A 16,827-nucleotide genomic window follows, 5' to 3' on the forward strand; every position below is an offset into this window, starting at 1 on the left:
CAAAAAAAGTATCTTTCTTTTTTGGTTCATAAAAAGATCTTAGAAAGTGAGAAACAGCACTTCTGGCAAATTTACATGGAAGCATGGCAGCTATGTAATGGCTGTGTTACAGCTTGATTTTTCAGCGTGGATTTCATTTCTATGCATGTATAGACTCTCCTTGTTTTTTTCTCCAAGCTGCATGTCTCTTAGCCAAAATGGACAGGAAAATAACAACTAGAAATCCATGTTTACCTTGTTTTAGAAAATTAGGTGATTAACACGGTGTGGTTACACTTCTGGTCTTCTTTTTTCAGAGTAAAAGCCTGGTATAACATTTAAATTTAGAGAAACTCACCTATTTGTAAAAAATGATTTTATTCTGATTTTTTCCCTGGCTCAGTTACACAGTAAATTGCGTCACTTGTAGGGAGATTTATTGAGATAAAACTTATCATAAAAAGACAAGGCTGTCACAGCAGGGAGGCACAGCAAACTATGACAGCACCGCAGGCGTCACGCAGCTAACACGCAGCCAGTCTGAAAAGGGCTTTAGATGGCAAAGTCATGCACTATCTGTAAAAGGCAGCAGAGAGATTGAAAACGTGTTGATTGCATGATTGTAAGGAGATTTATTGAAGATATAACGGTGCAAACAGGCTGGCTCTGGCTTAAGAATGGAGCACTAAATATTTCCTTCTTTGACTGTTTCTGCTGTCTGTTAGAACGACAGGCTGTGACATTCAGCTGTTTTTTGATGTCCGAAACGCCCTTCAATGCTGTGATAGCTGAACGGACAGTAGTGCTCCTCCCTCGGGGCTGCCTCGAGGCAAAGAAACTTATCTTGACCCAACTCTTCCCCCCACTTCCTCACACAGCTGATACTGACAACACAGGCATACATACTTTTTTTTTGCATAAAGTAACAGAAATGTAGTGTAAGACAAATAAATATCTATCAAGAAAAGAAGGCAGGCATGTTTGAAAGATGGTGCAAACAGAATCAGTGCTATTACAGAAAGCTTAAATTCTGGATCCCTATTTCCTTTTTTCTGAAGCAGGGTTACGTCTGACTTGTGCCACCATGAACGCTGAGTGACTGTGAATGCTGCTCTGCTTCTTTGGCTTCCTCTCTTATTTCCCTGGGGTCTGTAGTGTCTTGAGTTGCCAAAATCTTTAATGAGCCTCAGCAGGAGAGCATGTAGGTGTGGTTATGGATTACCATCCTGTTGTCATCACTCATTCGGAAAAGAAAGATTCAAACTTCCATCAGCCAGCGCTGTATGCTGTCAAGCTCTGCGTTCACAGGGTAATGCTCACATGCAGATTAAATATAATGGGCACGTATAAATCATATCTTACATAATCTTACATACTGTGCTTTATATTCATTTGGCAGCAGAGGAAGACAAAGTACAGTATAAGCCTTTAATGTACAACTGCTGGAGTGAAAAATAAAGTGGCATCCCACACACACTAAAGCACACTCCTAAATTGATTGACTGCTCTGTTTTCAGAGCTGCACAGCATCTAAATGAAACGGCTAAATAACTGATGCGGTCTGATGTTGTTGCAGGTTTGTTTACCTCTGTGAATACCAAGAAAAACAAGCCTCTGTTGACAGCTATGTATATTTATATTTATATTTAAGCTTCTTGTCAGATAGAGAGTCTTAAGCCAATCTTCTCTTTGGGAGTCTGTGATATTCTCAATATGTATCACTATTCTGTCACTTAAACTTGAAAGTCACAAGATTTTGAAAGAATACATGAGGCTTAGATGTAGTTTCATGTCTGTTTGTGTATTTTGAAATGAGCTGACATTCAACAGTCCATTAGCTTAGCGAAATGACTTTCAACAAGCTACCTGAATGCTCATGACTGTAAAACAATTCATTTGGCACAAGAAAACAGAGAGGGGCAACACTGTCTACTAGGGGTGTAAGGGTTCACGAGGCCACAGTTCAGTTCATACTTTGGATTTTGGAGTCCCGGTTTGGTACGGGTTCAGTGCAACAAGAAGTTGCTGATGGATGTTTCTAGGTTTTGCTTATTCATAACAGGCAGTGGGGACAAAATTCATAAAACTGTCTGTAAACTGTAGACTTTTATCCTGTCTTAGTGATTTATATTGTGTCCCTGTGCTGCATAAGAGTCTATGGATTTATAGCTTTCAGTCATGTGAGTGTGCAGAGCAATGGAGGGCAAAAGAGTGGCAGCTTAACCTTTTGTCCCATACCGATATGTAAGCGTAGTTCAGGTCTTAAACTTCATTCCTTATAATACTTAAAAGTTTAAGAAATGAGGATGGAAATGAAAAGACTTCAGCTGATATGGATCTGTTGGCCACACCTTAAACCATGCAAACTTAATCTGAAATTTACAGCTGATTTATCAGTTGTAAATATTGGTAGAAACTGTTGTATCAACTGTTATTAATTTATATTATGGTGATAATAACGTGCATACCTCGCACCAGGTATTTTATTCTTCATCTCTTTAAAATGGTACATGTTGACCTGACATCTGCAGAATAACTGATATTAAATAATAAAGTTTTTGATGGCATGATTAGGAGAAGTCTGCTGGGCAGTCTGTAGAAGTATAACCTGGGCTTGTTTTTATATTCAAAAACATCAAATTAGTGCTTGTTAAAACTAATAAATGGCAGGTGAGTTTGTTAGTATTTACTTAGCATACACCTGTAAGCCTGTCTTGAAGGGGCATTTCCATGACTGGGTGAATAAACTCTTCTAGCTCTAGGAACAGATGCAGATTTCTACAAAATTCTAGTGTTGCCAACAGACAGCGTTATATGACTTCCAAGACTTTTTGATTAAGTTTATATGTCTGCCATGTAAACACTGTCTTTCCTGGCCATTTACATTCCCCAGTACATCGGTCTCTCATGAGTCCCCATTCAACAATAGAGAATAGGTTCCACCTTCACTTCAGCTGTATGAAATCAAAAAACACAAGCAGTTTTCTTGTTGTTTACTTGCATTAAAAGGAACTGGAGTTATCCATCCACCCTCCTTTTTTTTCTGCTTATCTGGGGGTGAGTCACGGTGGGAGCAGGCAAAGTAAGTCAACCCAGACTTCCCTCTGCCCAGCAATGTTTTCAAGCTCCTCCTGAGGGATTCCAAGGCATTCACAGGCCAGATGGGATATATAACCCCTTCAGCGAGTTCTGGGTCCGTCCCGGGGTCTCCTCCCAGTTGGATGTGCCCAGAAGACCTCCACATCCTGATCAGATACCTGAACCACCTCAACTGGCTGCTTTTAACGGGAAGGAGCAGCAGCTCTACTTTAAAATCCCTCCAGATGTCGGAGCTCATGACCCTATCTCTAAGGCTGGGCCCAGACACCCACCTCAGGAATGTCATTTCAACCATTTGAACCCGCGACCTAATTCTTTTGGTCATTACCTAGAATTCATGACCATATGTGAGGGTTGGACCATAAATCTAAAGCTTTGTCTTTCGGTTCAGCTCCTTCTTTGCTACAACTGTGTGGTACAGCACCTGCAAAACTACTGGTGCTGCACCAATCCGCCTGTCAATCTCACGGTCCATTCATCTGAACATGACCCTGAGATACTTGAACTTCTTCACTTGGGGCAAAGACTAACTCCTCACCTGGAGGGAGCAATCCACTGTTTTCCGGCAGAGGACCTCAGACTTGGGGTCTTATTCTGATACCAGCAGCTTCACACTCAGCCACAAACAGCCCCAGTGCATGCTGGAGGTCCCCAGCAGAGGAAGCCAGCAGAACCACAACATCTGCAAACAGCAGAGATGAAATTCTGAACTCCCCAAACCAGAAACCCTCCTCCTCCTGACTGTGCCTTGAGATTCTGTCCATGAAAATCACAAGACAGCCCACATGATTTGGAACCTATGGCCTTGAGTCACCTCACCTGGAATAGGGAAACTGGGGTGTCCCACTGGAGCAGGGGGGGTGGCAGGATGGAGAGTGACAATGTCAAACAGATCTTCTACACTCTATCATGCAGGTATTTGTTTACAAAGACAAATTAATCATCTTTTGCTTACATGTACAGGAGCCAGGATGTCTAGAGTGGATTGTGTTCTGCCTTTGATGCATACACCAAAGCCTACAGAAACATAAATGGTCAATACACAATAGATTACAAATGTACAACAAACAGAAAAAAACAAGATCTTTTCCCATACTGGAAATCCAGAACCCCAGAGATGAATAAATCAGTAATGTGCATGAGAAAACCAGCTCAGCTCAAAGAATCACATCCTCAGAGTAGTCAAATCAACCTCAGACAAACATGTTCACTATAAGCAGTTTCCATTGTTCAGTATTTAAGAAAACAAGCTTTGATGTGCATGTATTAGCTCTCGATATAACATGGTATTGAAACACAGGAGCAGAGCTGCAGAGAGAACAAACAGCCTGAATAAACCATGTCAGGAGGAAATAAATCCAGAACCTATGCTGCTGTCCTGAGGTTGAACTTTGAAGGTCTGCTCCAAATCAGTTTAGTGTAATTTCACACTGTCATTGGAAGTTGGAAGAGGGAGCCATCAAACACAGCACAGCTAATATGTTGTTTCTTCTCTAATGGCTGACTGCTTGGCTCTCAGATCTGAGCGCCTTTTGAAGTTGCGCTTCCCTCGACTTGATAAGTGTGACTAACAACCAACAGCGGGCTTCCACCGAGGAGCAGCAATATTGTTAAAAGTAATAGAGGTGTTATCTCACTAATGCACTTCTTATTTTACAACCGTTGGAGGGAGTACCGGCGGGAGGCGGGTGGGAGGTGTCGAGGACAACAACTGACGCCTGTTAGCTGCATTTTCCACAGCCGTAACTTTAGAAGATGCTGGTGGTGTTTTATGAAGCTCCAGCTTGTCTTGCAGCCTGTTTATGGCTGAGAAATGAATGGAACGACAGCAGCGCCTAGCCTAATGAAAATAAATCATAAATGATGACTCGTGGAGCCAAAGTGAATTATATAAAGCAGCATCAATCCCAGCTTTTTGTGAGGTTGCAGGTTCTTGAACCCAGATCCTTGAGATTTAAAGAAGCTTATAAGATCCTGGTTTCAATACAGGACTGAATTATGATGTAAATCATAAGTGACTGAGGAGGAAATGGGCCTTGTGCATTAAGTGAGCGTAGATAGAAAGTTATTCTGAATAATACTGACTGTGTAAATCCTAGACTGGAGAAAATAGTTTGACAAAATTGTGTTTCTCTTCTCTTGCAGTGCTCACAGCCACACAAAAACAAACATCAAGCGCCTCTTAATACCAGCTGATAATCCACAGCTCTAAATCCTTAAATATACATCATTCCAGAAACCCAGGCCAAGTGTTTGGCTGTTTATGAAAGCTGTTTATTTTGGACTGTTTGTGGTTAAAATTTTCATTGTGCTTGGTGTGACGCAGCCCAACAAAGAATTAGTTCATTATTATGAACTTAGAGTGACTAAAGAGCAGCTTTGGATGATGCTTTTCTGCCAAAAATCAACTTGGTAAGAGTTTAATGGGCATAAAGGGATGTAAGAAAACAAAAGACAGAAACAAAGGAAGTGGAAAGTGATGGTTGTTGGCTTGTAATGAAAACACAAGAGAGATGAACCAGCAAGCTAATGGATGTGAAAATGTGAATACAAAATAAACTCCAATGTTAGAAGATTTGACCTTTATTTGAAATATTTCAAATTTAACTGCTTGATTTAATGTCAACCCTGTACCAGATCAACATATACAATGCTCTCGATCTGCCATCTAACATTAAAAGCAAAATAGGCTGAGAACAATGTGGAGTTATTGCACTGTTATTTGAAGCCTGAAGATCCATATATGTTGGAACTTAAGAGACATAAAATACAGCCTGTGTCAACAGCCACCAGTTAAAATCTAAGTTCATCTTTTAGGTAGAATTTTAAATTGATTAAATTCTTTCTATACAACCAGATTTTACTTTTATGATGCTGATTTTCTATTAGTGAGTTTCAGTACAGCTTATGTGCTCTTCTGTTAAACTGTTCCATACATTTTAGAGACATATTTTCTCAAATTGTGAACCACTGCCCACCTTAACTTCTAAGTGACTCTGCCTCACTAAAATGTTCCTTTAACACCCAGTCATGTTACTGACCTTTTGCCGATAAACCTAATTAGTTTCAAAATACTCCCCTAGCTGTTAGTTAGCTGTTTATTAGTACCACTTACTTTTCCAGCCTTTGGAGAGACAATATTTTTTTAATCATGAAATGGAAAAATTTCTCAGTTTCAACATGTGATATCCTGTTTATGTTCTATTGAGAATATATTGTGGGTTATGAAATTTGCCAATTATTGCATTGTTATACTTACATTTTACACAGCGCTGCAACTGCCTTGGAATTTGGATTGGATCTTATATTTTTGTATTTTCATCTCTTTGATTTTGTCTACTGCTGCTAGGCTGATACCACAAAATCATTGAGTGGTGTTTTATACAGGGATTTATATTGTTTTATTGTACCTTATTGTATCGTGTAGTATTGTATTGTATCACATCGTAGCATATCAGATAAACAGTGCAATAGGGTATTGTAGTGAACTGTATCGTACTGCATGGCATCACATCATATCTAACCATAGCATATCGTATTGTTTTGATCATTTCATAGCATATGCATTACATCATGATATTGTATCCTATCATATATATATATATATATATATTTTTATTATATCATACTTTATTGTATTGCATTATATCGTATTATATCATAGTGTATTGTATCATATTATATCATTTGCATTGTTTTGTATCATCGTTTCGTCTCCTATCGTAACGTAGGGTATCATATCATACTGTAGCATATTGTATCGCATGAGGTTAAAATTGTTTATTTTCTTTCTAAAATCACATTGAGACTACAGTAGAGGTCAAAATAATTTGCACTGAAGCATTTAAAAACATTTAGCCTTAGTGCAAAAGCCTTTGAAATGCTGTCTACAGTCATATTTTTAACCAAAAGTTGCCAACAGTGAGAGAGAAACTAGCGCCAGTCCAGTCAGGATTTTGTGGAGACTTGAATCCTGACATTTCTCCTGTCCTTTGGAGTCACACACAGATGTTTTATGCTTCAAAAAATTGCCACCATATATGTACATTTTTAACTGTGTGGAGGAATTTTCTTGCAGTTTTGGGAGATAAAGCATCAAATGATGTCACCTTAGTACCATAATGGGTATATATTTAATTTGATGTCACTATTAATTCTGGTATCATGACAGCCTTAGTCTTAACTAAAGCTGCTTTCACTTTATAAATACAGACCATGCACACTGCAGTCTGCTCTAAAATCTGCACTTTTTATGCCCTCAGTATAACCCCATGACCTCCTGTAACCTAAAAGGATAAATCAGTGCCCCTCACTGGAAATCAACTTTCTCTAAGGACATAATCCATGCAGCAATTACATCTCAAATCAAAACATAACTGGCAAACAAGTCAACATTTGAATGTGATATCAATGTAATCAGCATAAATGGATAACCCTTATTCATCGCAGATTGCTTCTGCCTTGACCTTGATCTTAGCCCCTTCATGCCTTATTTGTGTGCTTATTGGGAAGGATTAAAGATAAAACCAACCAATCAAAAGCTGTTAATGTCATACCATGGAGACAGAATGGATAGGTTCAGGTATGGGCTTCATCCTGGGTGTGCAAACAGCAAATAAATAGGTATAAACCCTCAGCTCTATGTGACATTCTATGGTTCGAGCTGCAGATTTTAAATGACACGTGTAAGTCTTGCCTCTGGCCAGGCTCTGCGCTTCAAACACATTTAAACTAACACTCCCTGGCTTTTTAAAACCACTACTTATTCAAATTAATGCTCTATCCAGGTCCACAGCTTTTTAACCGTAGGCTCCCTGATTAGCTGCCTGTCTCAGTCATGGGCTCGCTGTGTGGGGCGGACGAGGCTGGAGGATCACATCTCCTGCCTGACTGTGTTGACTTTGATTAATGACCAGGAGGGAGGTTAAAACAGTGATTACACACCAGCTGGCATGCCTCCATTTTTAACATCACACCCTCTTCACCCTAGTCTGAGGGGAGATCTAGCTCTTTAACTGGCGTAATCTGTAAAGAGGAGGAAAGACACCAAAAGAGATTACAGGTGTGAAAGAAAAGGAATATTCTACAGTGCTTTTGTAGGTCTTTTTCAGCCTTCAGTAAAAGATGTTAACCTACCAGGCTTACAGGTTTTTGTGGTTTTATATGTAAGAAATAGATTTGTTCATGCCAGCTACATTCATTACAGAGAAGTGAGACTTAAATCTTAAAGACAGCTGTTGTCTTGGAGGGCATGAGGCATTTGCACTCAGGCAAGTAGTATTTGTTAGGCTGAGACAAAGATTGATACTTGGTATTCTCTTCAGCTCTATTTCTGGTAATGTTGGATCCAAAAACCCAGATAAAAAATGTCAGAAATATATAGCAAAACAGCAAGCAGGGTTAATCTGCTCGATTTTCACTTTTATTGCTAATCAGCCTCTGTAGCTCCAAATGTGCATAAAATCTTTTCAGTGCAGGCAATTCCTGCGTGTACCAAGCTAAACAGAGTAGATCGACCCAGACAGGAAGTCATACAAGGACAGGTAGAGGGCATCCAGTTTCAAAATCAAACACCATATATACAAACCATATGTACAAAACAGGTGATCACAAATCACCCCTGGGAGGCCAAAATAACATGTTATTTGTATGCTGTTCTCTTTATTTTCCAGATGATCTTGTGAACTCATCGTGAATCCTGACCATCTGGTAAGCAGATACAGGGTTAAAGAAAGAGCTGCTGGGCAGAGCAACCACAGTGCATCAGGATGCTGTGTGTTTAAGCGGTAAGACTACCTGTAAACCTGTGCACTAAATTTAGCTTTTCATGCCATGCCATTGTACATAAATAACTTGTAAAAATGCCGACTCTTCCCTAGACCCAGCTTTGAATAGTCACATGAGTTTTCGAGACTGGTAGGAACATTTTCGGTGTTTTAGCTATTTCTCTCAGCTAACAGAAACTATCACCAGAGACTATTTCAGCTAACATATATCTTGTTTTGCTGAAGAAGGCTAAGACGGCTAATGTAGAAAGCAAAATTCACAAGCAAACACCATGATACCAGTGCTGAATAAATACTTTGTATACAGCGCCGGTGCCTTAACAGTGACTGAATCGATACTTTTGAGATAAAAAAGGGTGATGTAAGTCAGCAGGAGAATAAAAGCTGTCTGGATATCATAAATTACTTGCAGAAATATCTGCATAAGGTGTCACTCAAACATGGGATAAGAAAAGGAAACTGGTGTAGTTTAACACATCAGTCACACAAATTCCCTGATGAATCACTTGCCTGTCATTGGGTGGAAGGGGTCGAAATGAAGTATCCATATCTGTGTTGTAATTTGGTCCGGTAGGTATTGGATGTGTTAGTACTGGTACCATACCTAGTTCCGATACTCATCCTTAGATGAAACTAAATATATGACTGAACAAGAGACCCCAGTCCCCTTTAGTAAGGTTGGAATTTTTGCCAGTTTTCCAGGGATCTTGAAGATGTACCTCATTATCATGACAACAGTAGATTTGTTTTAGCAACAAAAGGATTTAAATTAGTTGAAATATTGAGAAAATATTTATAATACCCCATTTTTATGGTTAAATGGAAGATAAAATATAGGGATGCATGTCCACTAAGGACTTAAGTGCTTTGTAGACTTCTGGCCATCATTTTCCCCAACCATCTAAAACCATTGCTGGGACTAGGACTGGGAAATTATGCTGCGTTCCAGTTGTACTGGGAAGTCGGAATTTCCAAGTTCCCAGTCAGAAATTTCATCTGGAACGCCCCCTGAAGTCGGATTTCCAACTCGGAAAGTCGGACGATCCTCACCAACCTCGACTTGACCACAACGTCATAATCCAAGTTGGCAGCGTCGTGCATCAACAGTAGTGAAAGCTCTCGTTATATTTTATGTATTAGCACTTCTGTTTTGTTTTTGTGAAATGAAATAAATGGTTTATGTAGTACTGTCCAACGTCCATCTGCGGGAATGGTACTTTGGTGATTGTATGTGTAAAATACTGTTATGCGATGTTTTCAACTGGTATAGCTAACAACAGCTAACAACAGCTAAACATTACAACAATAACAACAACAGGTTTTTTGACTTGTTTACTGGAAAGCCGTCAACTCGGGTGTGACGTCATTCCCAGCTCCGACTTCAGTGGTAAATGGAACGCAACATTAATCACAAATTAGATTGATTCACAATATGGCCTGCTGCAATTTTCAAATCGCTGAAGTTGCAATATTTCTTTAACTTGAAATGTGTCAAAATACAAGTTTAATAAATCAATTTTTTTGCAGTGGCAGAGATTCTATGCACATTATGCAAACATTCAAGTGTCAATTTTTTATAATGGTTCACAAAAATCCTCCTTTTTGTGTTTTATGTATTATTTTCTTAATCAAAATAAGTGACATAAAAATGATAATGCCCTTAAACAAAGCCAATGACATCACATTTGCAATACGATCAAAAATAATTAGTTCATTCTATCTGATAAAGCCTAGCGTAACTTCACAAAAGTCGTACCCCAGCTGTGATCAGCTGGTAGCCAGCCTCACCTCCCCCACCCCAGCCACCTCCTTTATAGCTTAAAGCTTGTTGCACCCCCATATTCAGATTCATGCTACTATGGATTAATTGCTTCAGAAATAATTTGTGTTTTCAATAAACATGGTCTTATTTATGGAGATAATTGTTGCTTGAATTTGTCGAAAAATACATAAGATTAATCCAAGAATAATCGCATATTAATTTGCATTCGCAATATTTGGGGGAAAAAAAAAAACTGCAGTTAGATTATTTTTGCAAATAGTTCCGCCCTGGCTCAGACCCACTTTTTGTTCCAACCCCAGAGAGCCACAGGTCTAAGCCCTCAATATAACAAAACACCACAATTTAAAGGTGTCATTTGCGTTTCCTTATATCTTTATGAGTATGGTCAGTGCATACTAGTGTTCACCATCAATCAACAGATTTCATTTCAATAGCTTCCTCACTTTTGATCAAAAGGTGACTTAATGACTAGATCAGAATACACCGTTTTGTTTTTTTTTTTGTCTTTTTCATGCCAGACTATATAATAAAAATCTAGTCCTGTCATGGCTGACAGACTGACAAAATCTACAAGTGTGATGCTGAACAATCATCATATGATGTCATGATGTTATCTGCTTTCTTTGTGACTCTGCTCAAGTTCACAAGACCTCATTTAAACGAAAAAGATGGAGACAACTGTTAATGATAATAGTTTTAACAACTAAATTAAACATGCCTTGACTTTATGTTTTTTGATGTCCCAGCACAATGCAGTTCTTTTGTGAGTATTCAGAAGGGGAAAAATGCACAGAGCTTTTTCAAAATTAGTCCTGCACAGTTAAAATTGATGAATGTGATTGATAAATCCCACATCCAAGAGCCTTCGCCTGCTGTTCCCATGGCAACCACGTTTCCTGCCTGCCATTTAAGTCTGATCTTATTCATATCTTCGAAATCAATTTGGCCCATTACAGATCATGCGTACGCCCGCTGTCAGACACTGCCAGGAAAATAGTTGGTGGAGAATGTTAAAGTACCTGTTGAAAAATGATTTTTTTTTGTTCCTTATTGTGTTGAAAATTGGACTTCCTGTCGGCTCAGCGGTCAGTGAATTTGGTCAATTAAGGTTTTGTTATGTCTCTGTCACATCTAGCAGTCTTTTCTGTCTCTCTGTTTTGAGAAATGTGCTGGAGCCATGAAGGTTAAAGACTGCCTTTGTGTTGGTAAAACGGTGTGTACAAGGCATAAAAATTATGAATTTGTAACGTTTCATTGTCTTGATAGTGGAACCTGACAGCATTTTTTTTCTCTGACTGTTAAGTCTTAGTTATTTCATCTTTTTTGTCATTTATTTAGGGCTTTTATGCCTTTATTTTGGAGGCTAGGAAAGTGGATCGAGGAGGGATTGTTTGGAGAGGGGAGAATACAGGTCAGGGTCTAACCCAGGCTGCCTGCTTTAAGGACTACAGCCATAAAAAGGATTTGTTAAGCATTTTTGACCTTGAAAATGATGGTGTCTGTAGCTTTGTAATGATTGTTCTAAACTAATCAAACCTCATCAAAAGGTTTTATAAAGTTTCAGAAAAGCCTGCGTTTAATATTTGATCAAGGGTCAAACATTTCAGAGTTGATTTTAACTCCCTAAGTGTGGCAGTGTTGATCCACCAGTGTGAGTTCCACTCTGTAAAGAACCAATTGATCTAAGCTCTGCCAACTGTGATTTCAAATCTGAGGGAATGTGTGGGCAGAGTTCCCATCATGCCCTTGGGCAGAGTGTTTACATGTGTTTTAGATGTTTTTAGTTGTGTTTGGATGTTGCCTGCTGTACAGTGATCCCGGCTGGGGTTCTCTGGCTCATGTTTCTGGTGGGTTGTTGTTGTGTTTGATGTGAGACACATTTGCACCATGAGTGAAGTTATCCACTGATTTGGGGTAAAGGATACAGAATGTATCAGCATGCTCTGCCTGTCACTGCCCTGCCATTAGTGCCTGTATACCCTCTAATTACCCACGCCGATGAAATCGGCAGGGGGTTATGTAAAGGGTTCCATATCTTTGTTTGTTTGTTTGTATGTGTACAAGATAACTCAAGAACAGAAAGTCGGATCTTCACCAAACTTTCAGGGAATATTGGGATAGTGACAGGGAAGAATCGATAGATTTTGGTGATGATCACCATAGTAATCAATGGGAGCGTAAGTTCCTTGGTGGCGCTGCTTAGGCGTGGGTCTGCCACCTCAGATGGCCGTTCTAGTTTACTATTTAAGGAAGTGGTCAGGTTGTTTCAGGTATATCGAGCAAAAAACAAACAGATGTTGCCTCTTCATGTCTGGTTGCGACTCTAGAGACAGAAAGATGACCTCTCTTAGAAAACAAGTGGCAACAAATTGGCATGATTTATTATTGCATTAATCTTGAGATTAAAGCCCTCTGAAGTATTTTTCCTGTGATCAGCAGATTTCTAATGAGACAGTATAGAAGTGCAAGTCAAAATGTCTGTAAGATGAGCACCTATCTAACAGACATAGCTCTTTTTAACTACACATAGCAATCAAAACTGTCATACCAGCCAAGGTAAGGCTTTAGCAGTTAAACCCTTGAGTGCATTGAATTGAGCAAGTGCTGGTTTTATTGCTAATGAATTAAAGTCCTCATGTGTAAGAGGAAAATTGGCTTATTTGGTGTTTTAAAAGTTAAATCGTCTCACTTTCAGTACGGCACTTAACCTGAGGCTACTCTCTCGTTTTGAGCTGCCAATTTGCCCAGAGTTGGCTGCAGTCACCTGGGCCAGAGATTGGATGAATAAATAAAATGTGAGAAGTCTGAACAAGATAAGAAAAAGAAATCGATGGGAATGTTTGGTATAAAACGGCGACAGTTTGAGACATTCAAATCATGTCCCCTCTCCTCTTTCCTGTCAGCGACTCAAACATGCGCGACATGTCGAAGCTGAGGAGGAGCAGGAGACGGGAACAACAGCATAACAAGAGTTTGACAGGCCTCTCCTCACGCACCCATCCCTGCAAAGCCCTCTCTTCCCTCCAGCCCACCCCTTTCTGGTCACTCTCAGAGGAGTTGTTCCCTGCCCAGTGGCATGTGGATGTGTATAATGGAGATGGATGGTGGCTGGCTCTGCCACACCGTGGAACAGACGGACTCCTCCCTAAACGCCTGTCTGCCAGCCTCCATCAGTCTCCCTCCGACAGCCCCACCCGGCATTGAGCTCCAGCTCAGTATCGAATGAGCTCAGGTGTACATTAGTGCCTGCTGCTTCCTTTAAAAACACGTCGTTATTTGCATTTTTTGTGTTGAAAATAGTCACAAAGCGTCATGGAAAATGCTTATTTTCTGCTGTGAGCATGTTTGACTTTGCTTTTTTGGCGCCAACTGAATATTTTGGAAGGAAATCAAGCGCATAGAATCAACATGCACAACAAGAAGTAATGCCAAAGCAACCCAGGGGTGAAAAAACTGCAGAAAGAGTCTATTTTGCAAAGAGATATCCCACAATCCTTTGGGGGCTTGTAGAGTTATTGTTGTCGTGCTCCTCCTACACCTCGCTTCTCCTTCTTCAACTACTTTCCTGCTCCTATAGCTCCATGGAGACTTGAACCATGTGTGGAGGTGTGTATACAATACATGTGTATACAAAGCTGTATTATCTCCAGCTTCCTGCATTCATTTTATGTCTTTTTATGCTCTCTCTCTGCCTGGTCGGGTTCATACCAGATGCTGTGAAGTTCAGTCACTATGCAGTCCAAGCACTGACACTCAGTCTTGTTTAATTAAGCTGCTGGATCAATAAACTCTTTGATTTCCTCCTCCTTTTTCTCCTGCCTGGATGCCATCTGTTCACCGTGACTCAAGCAAGACCAGTACAACCTTTCTTGGATGCTTTGAAATACCCATTAAAAATCCATTAAGACAGCAGTGAAAGAAATGGGAGGGAAACGGGAGGTTTTTTTAGCGTGCAAGGTAAAATAGCATATCTGCAAATGTGGCACTTTTTGATGTTTTTTTCTGTATAGACTTTGAGATCGCACTAAAAGCTGCAGCGCGAGTGAATCAAAAGTGATGAAAAGAAGACAGAAAAGTAAATAGTCTTAGCCTTTTATTGATGTAGGAGTGACATAGCTAAAAATGTCTTTGTCACTTTGTCACACATCATGAAACACTTAGGCATTGCTGTATTTTTATTCAAAGAACCGTCGACGTAACATAAAAGCATAGAGCTGATGCTTTTCCATATTTCTCCCTTACTGTCAATCCAGTGAAAAGACCAAAACAAACAACATGTCAGTCTATGTCTTTATACTTTTTGACTCTCTCAGCCTGAATGTGCCACTCAGCCTCAAGCACATTTGTTCCCACTGAAGATGTAAATCTATAAAAAAAAAAAGCCCACAAATGTAAACTGAAATAACTTAATAATTAAATAAGTAAACATAATAAGGCTAAGTAATCTCCTCAGTCATTTTGGTGCATTCTGGTAGATCAGCAAAACTTGCTCAAAAAGGATAGACTGCGTTGATGGCGCCAAAATGTTGGATTTACTCAAAATAAACCGTTTGAAACTGGGGAAAGAATCATGACCTCAGAGCAGCATCAAGCTTACATAAAAGTTCAGGGGTGAAGGCTGTGAATACATAAGCCTTGTTGATTTTATTTAAAAATTGAAAATTGCTCATTGTACAACTTATGGTACAATATCAACAATACAGTGAAACAATAGAATACACACAAAACGGCATGACAGGACATAATTCAAAATATGATACAACCCAGCAGGATGCCATTACTCAACCAGCGCATAAGTCACAGTAATGGCACAATACTAATGTACATGGCACAAAAGTATTTCACCTCCTGAGACCTGAACTTTTGTTTGAAACACATTTTTACCTTATTCTACTTTTTTGGGACCAGTAGGGCCTGATAAGTTTAAAAGCTCAGCCTTTTCTTTGAACAGGAAGTAGATTTACCACACCCAAAAATCTCTGAAAGGCTCCTAAAAATTCTGAATCCCTTGAAATTGTTCCTTTCAGAATAAGCACAAATTCCCTTAAATTTCCAACAGGTGCCTAAAGAAGAAGTCAACACTTAAACACCACCCCAAAATTCAATTCCAATTCCTAAAAATTACTAATATGTTTCCAAATTCCATGAAAATGGCAGAAAATTCTTGCAAATATACATACAAATTCCCTGAAATTTCTATGAAAATTATTGAAAATTGCAAGGGGCACCTGTACCCCAAAATTCTGACACATGTCTCTGTAGAGTTTCATATCTACACAGAGAAGCTTCAGTAAGAGGAGAGACAGAGAGAGGACAGCTATGTACATTTAAGAAGCCACAATAAATTAGGCTCAAAAAATAACAATAAAGACAAAATCACTCTGCCAGTCAGGCATTTCAGAAGCCTTCCCAGATAGTTGCGGTCAGCCCTATACTAGGTTTTTAGTCTTGTTAGAGCACATGTGGCTCTGCTTACATCATCATTGAGGTTGTTTGAATTTTTGGGTGTTGATTGGAGAAATCTGCTCTCACTTGTTTTTTTTTTTTAACTGTAAAACTTCTAGCCTGTACTTCACTTAATGAATTTTGGAAGAGAGCACAACTCTGACTGAAGAGAGAGTGGTAATCTCTCCATCTATAACTGACAGACAGATTTTAATGGTATCAGACCCACTTAGAGGGGTTTATTTGTTCCTGCTGTCAGGTGCGTTTCTGCCATTTAAAAACTGATTGTGTTCTGTGATGAGGTTTGGAGGTAGACATTTGAGATCACTGGTGTTTCAGCTTCCTGCTGCATGCTTCTAACTGACTGGCTAATTAGTCAGAATTAGCTGTGAATGAATGTAGCAGCTGTTAAAAATTAAGAAGTCCAATTTCCAGCTCATTTAAAAAATACAGGAGTGTTTGTGAATTTCACTCACAGTAAAGATTTTAGACAATTGCTCAAGAAAAGCAAACAAGATGGAAATAAAAATTTGTTTTGAGTTCAGCACCCACTGAACAGAATCTAATGCTAATTAATTAAAGTCATTGGCAAGCTCCTAATGTGAATTCAACTCATTGTAAAGGGAACAAATGCCAGCTTTATTTGTCTTTGTTCTATATAAATATAGGTTGAAAAAAAAATCGTGTTTATCTTAATGTTTATACAAAAGCCAATGTCATGTTATCTTATTTTAA

General features: G+C 39.2%; 1 long non-coding RNA gene across 1 annotated transcript in view; it reads left to right on the forward strand.

The window, feature by feature from the left end:
- The window catches only part of LOC121506440, a 119,589-nt gene that overhangs the window by 23,323 nt on the left and 79,439 nt on the right, over positions 1 to 16,827 (forward strand). Inside the window, exon 3 of the long non-coding RNA XR_005991654.1 lies at positions 8,751 to 8,864. This is a non-coding gene — a long non-coding RNA (uncharacterized LOC121506440). The remainder of the gene's footprint in view (positions 1 to 8,750; positions 8,865 to 16,827) is intronic.

Source organism: Cheilinus undulatus, linkage group 24, assembly GCF_018320785.1.
Source record: "Cheilinus undulatus linkage group 24, ASM1832078v1, whole genome shotgun sequence".
NCBI lineage: Eukaryota > Metazoa > Chordata > Actinopteri > Labriformes > Labridae > Cheilinus > Cheilinus undulatus.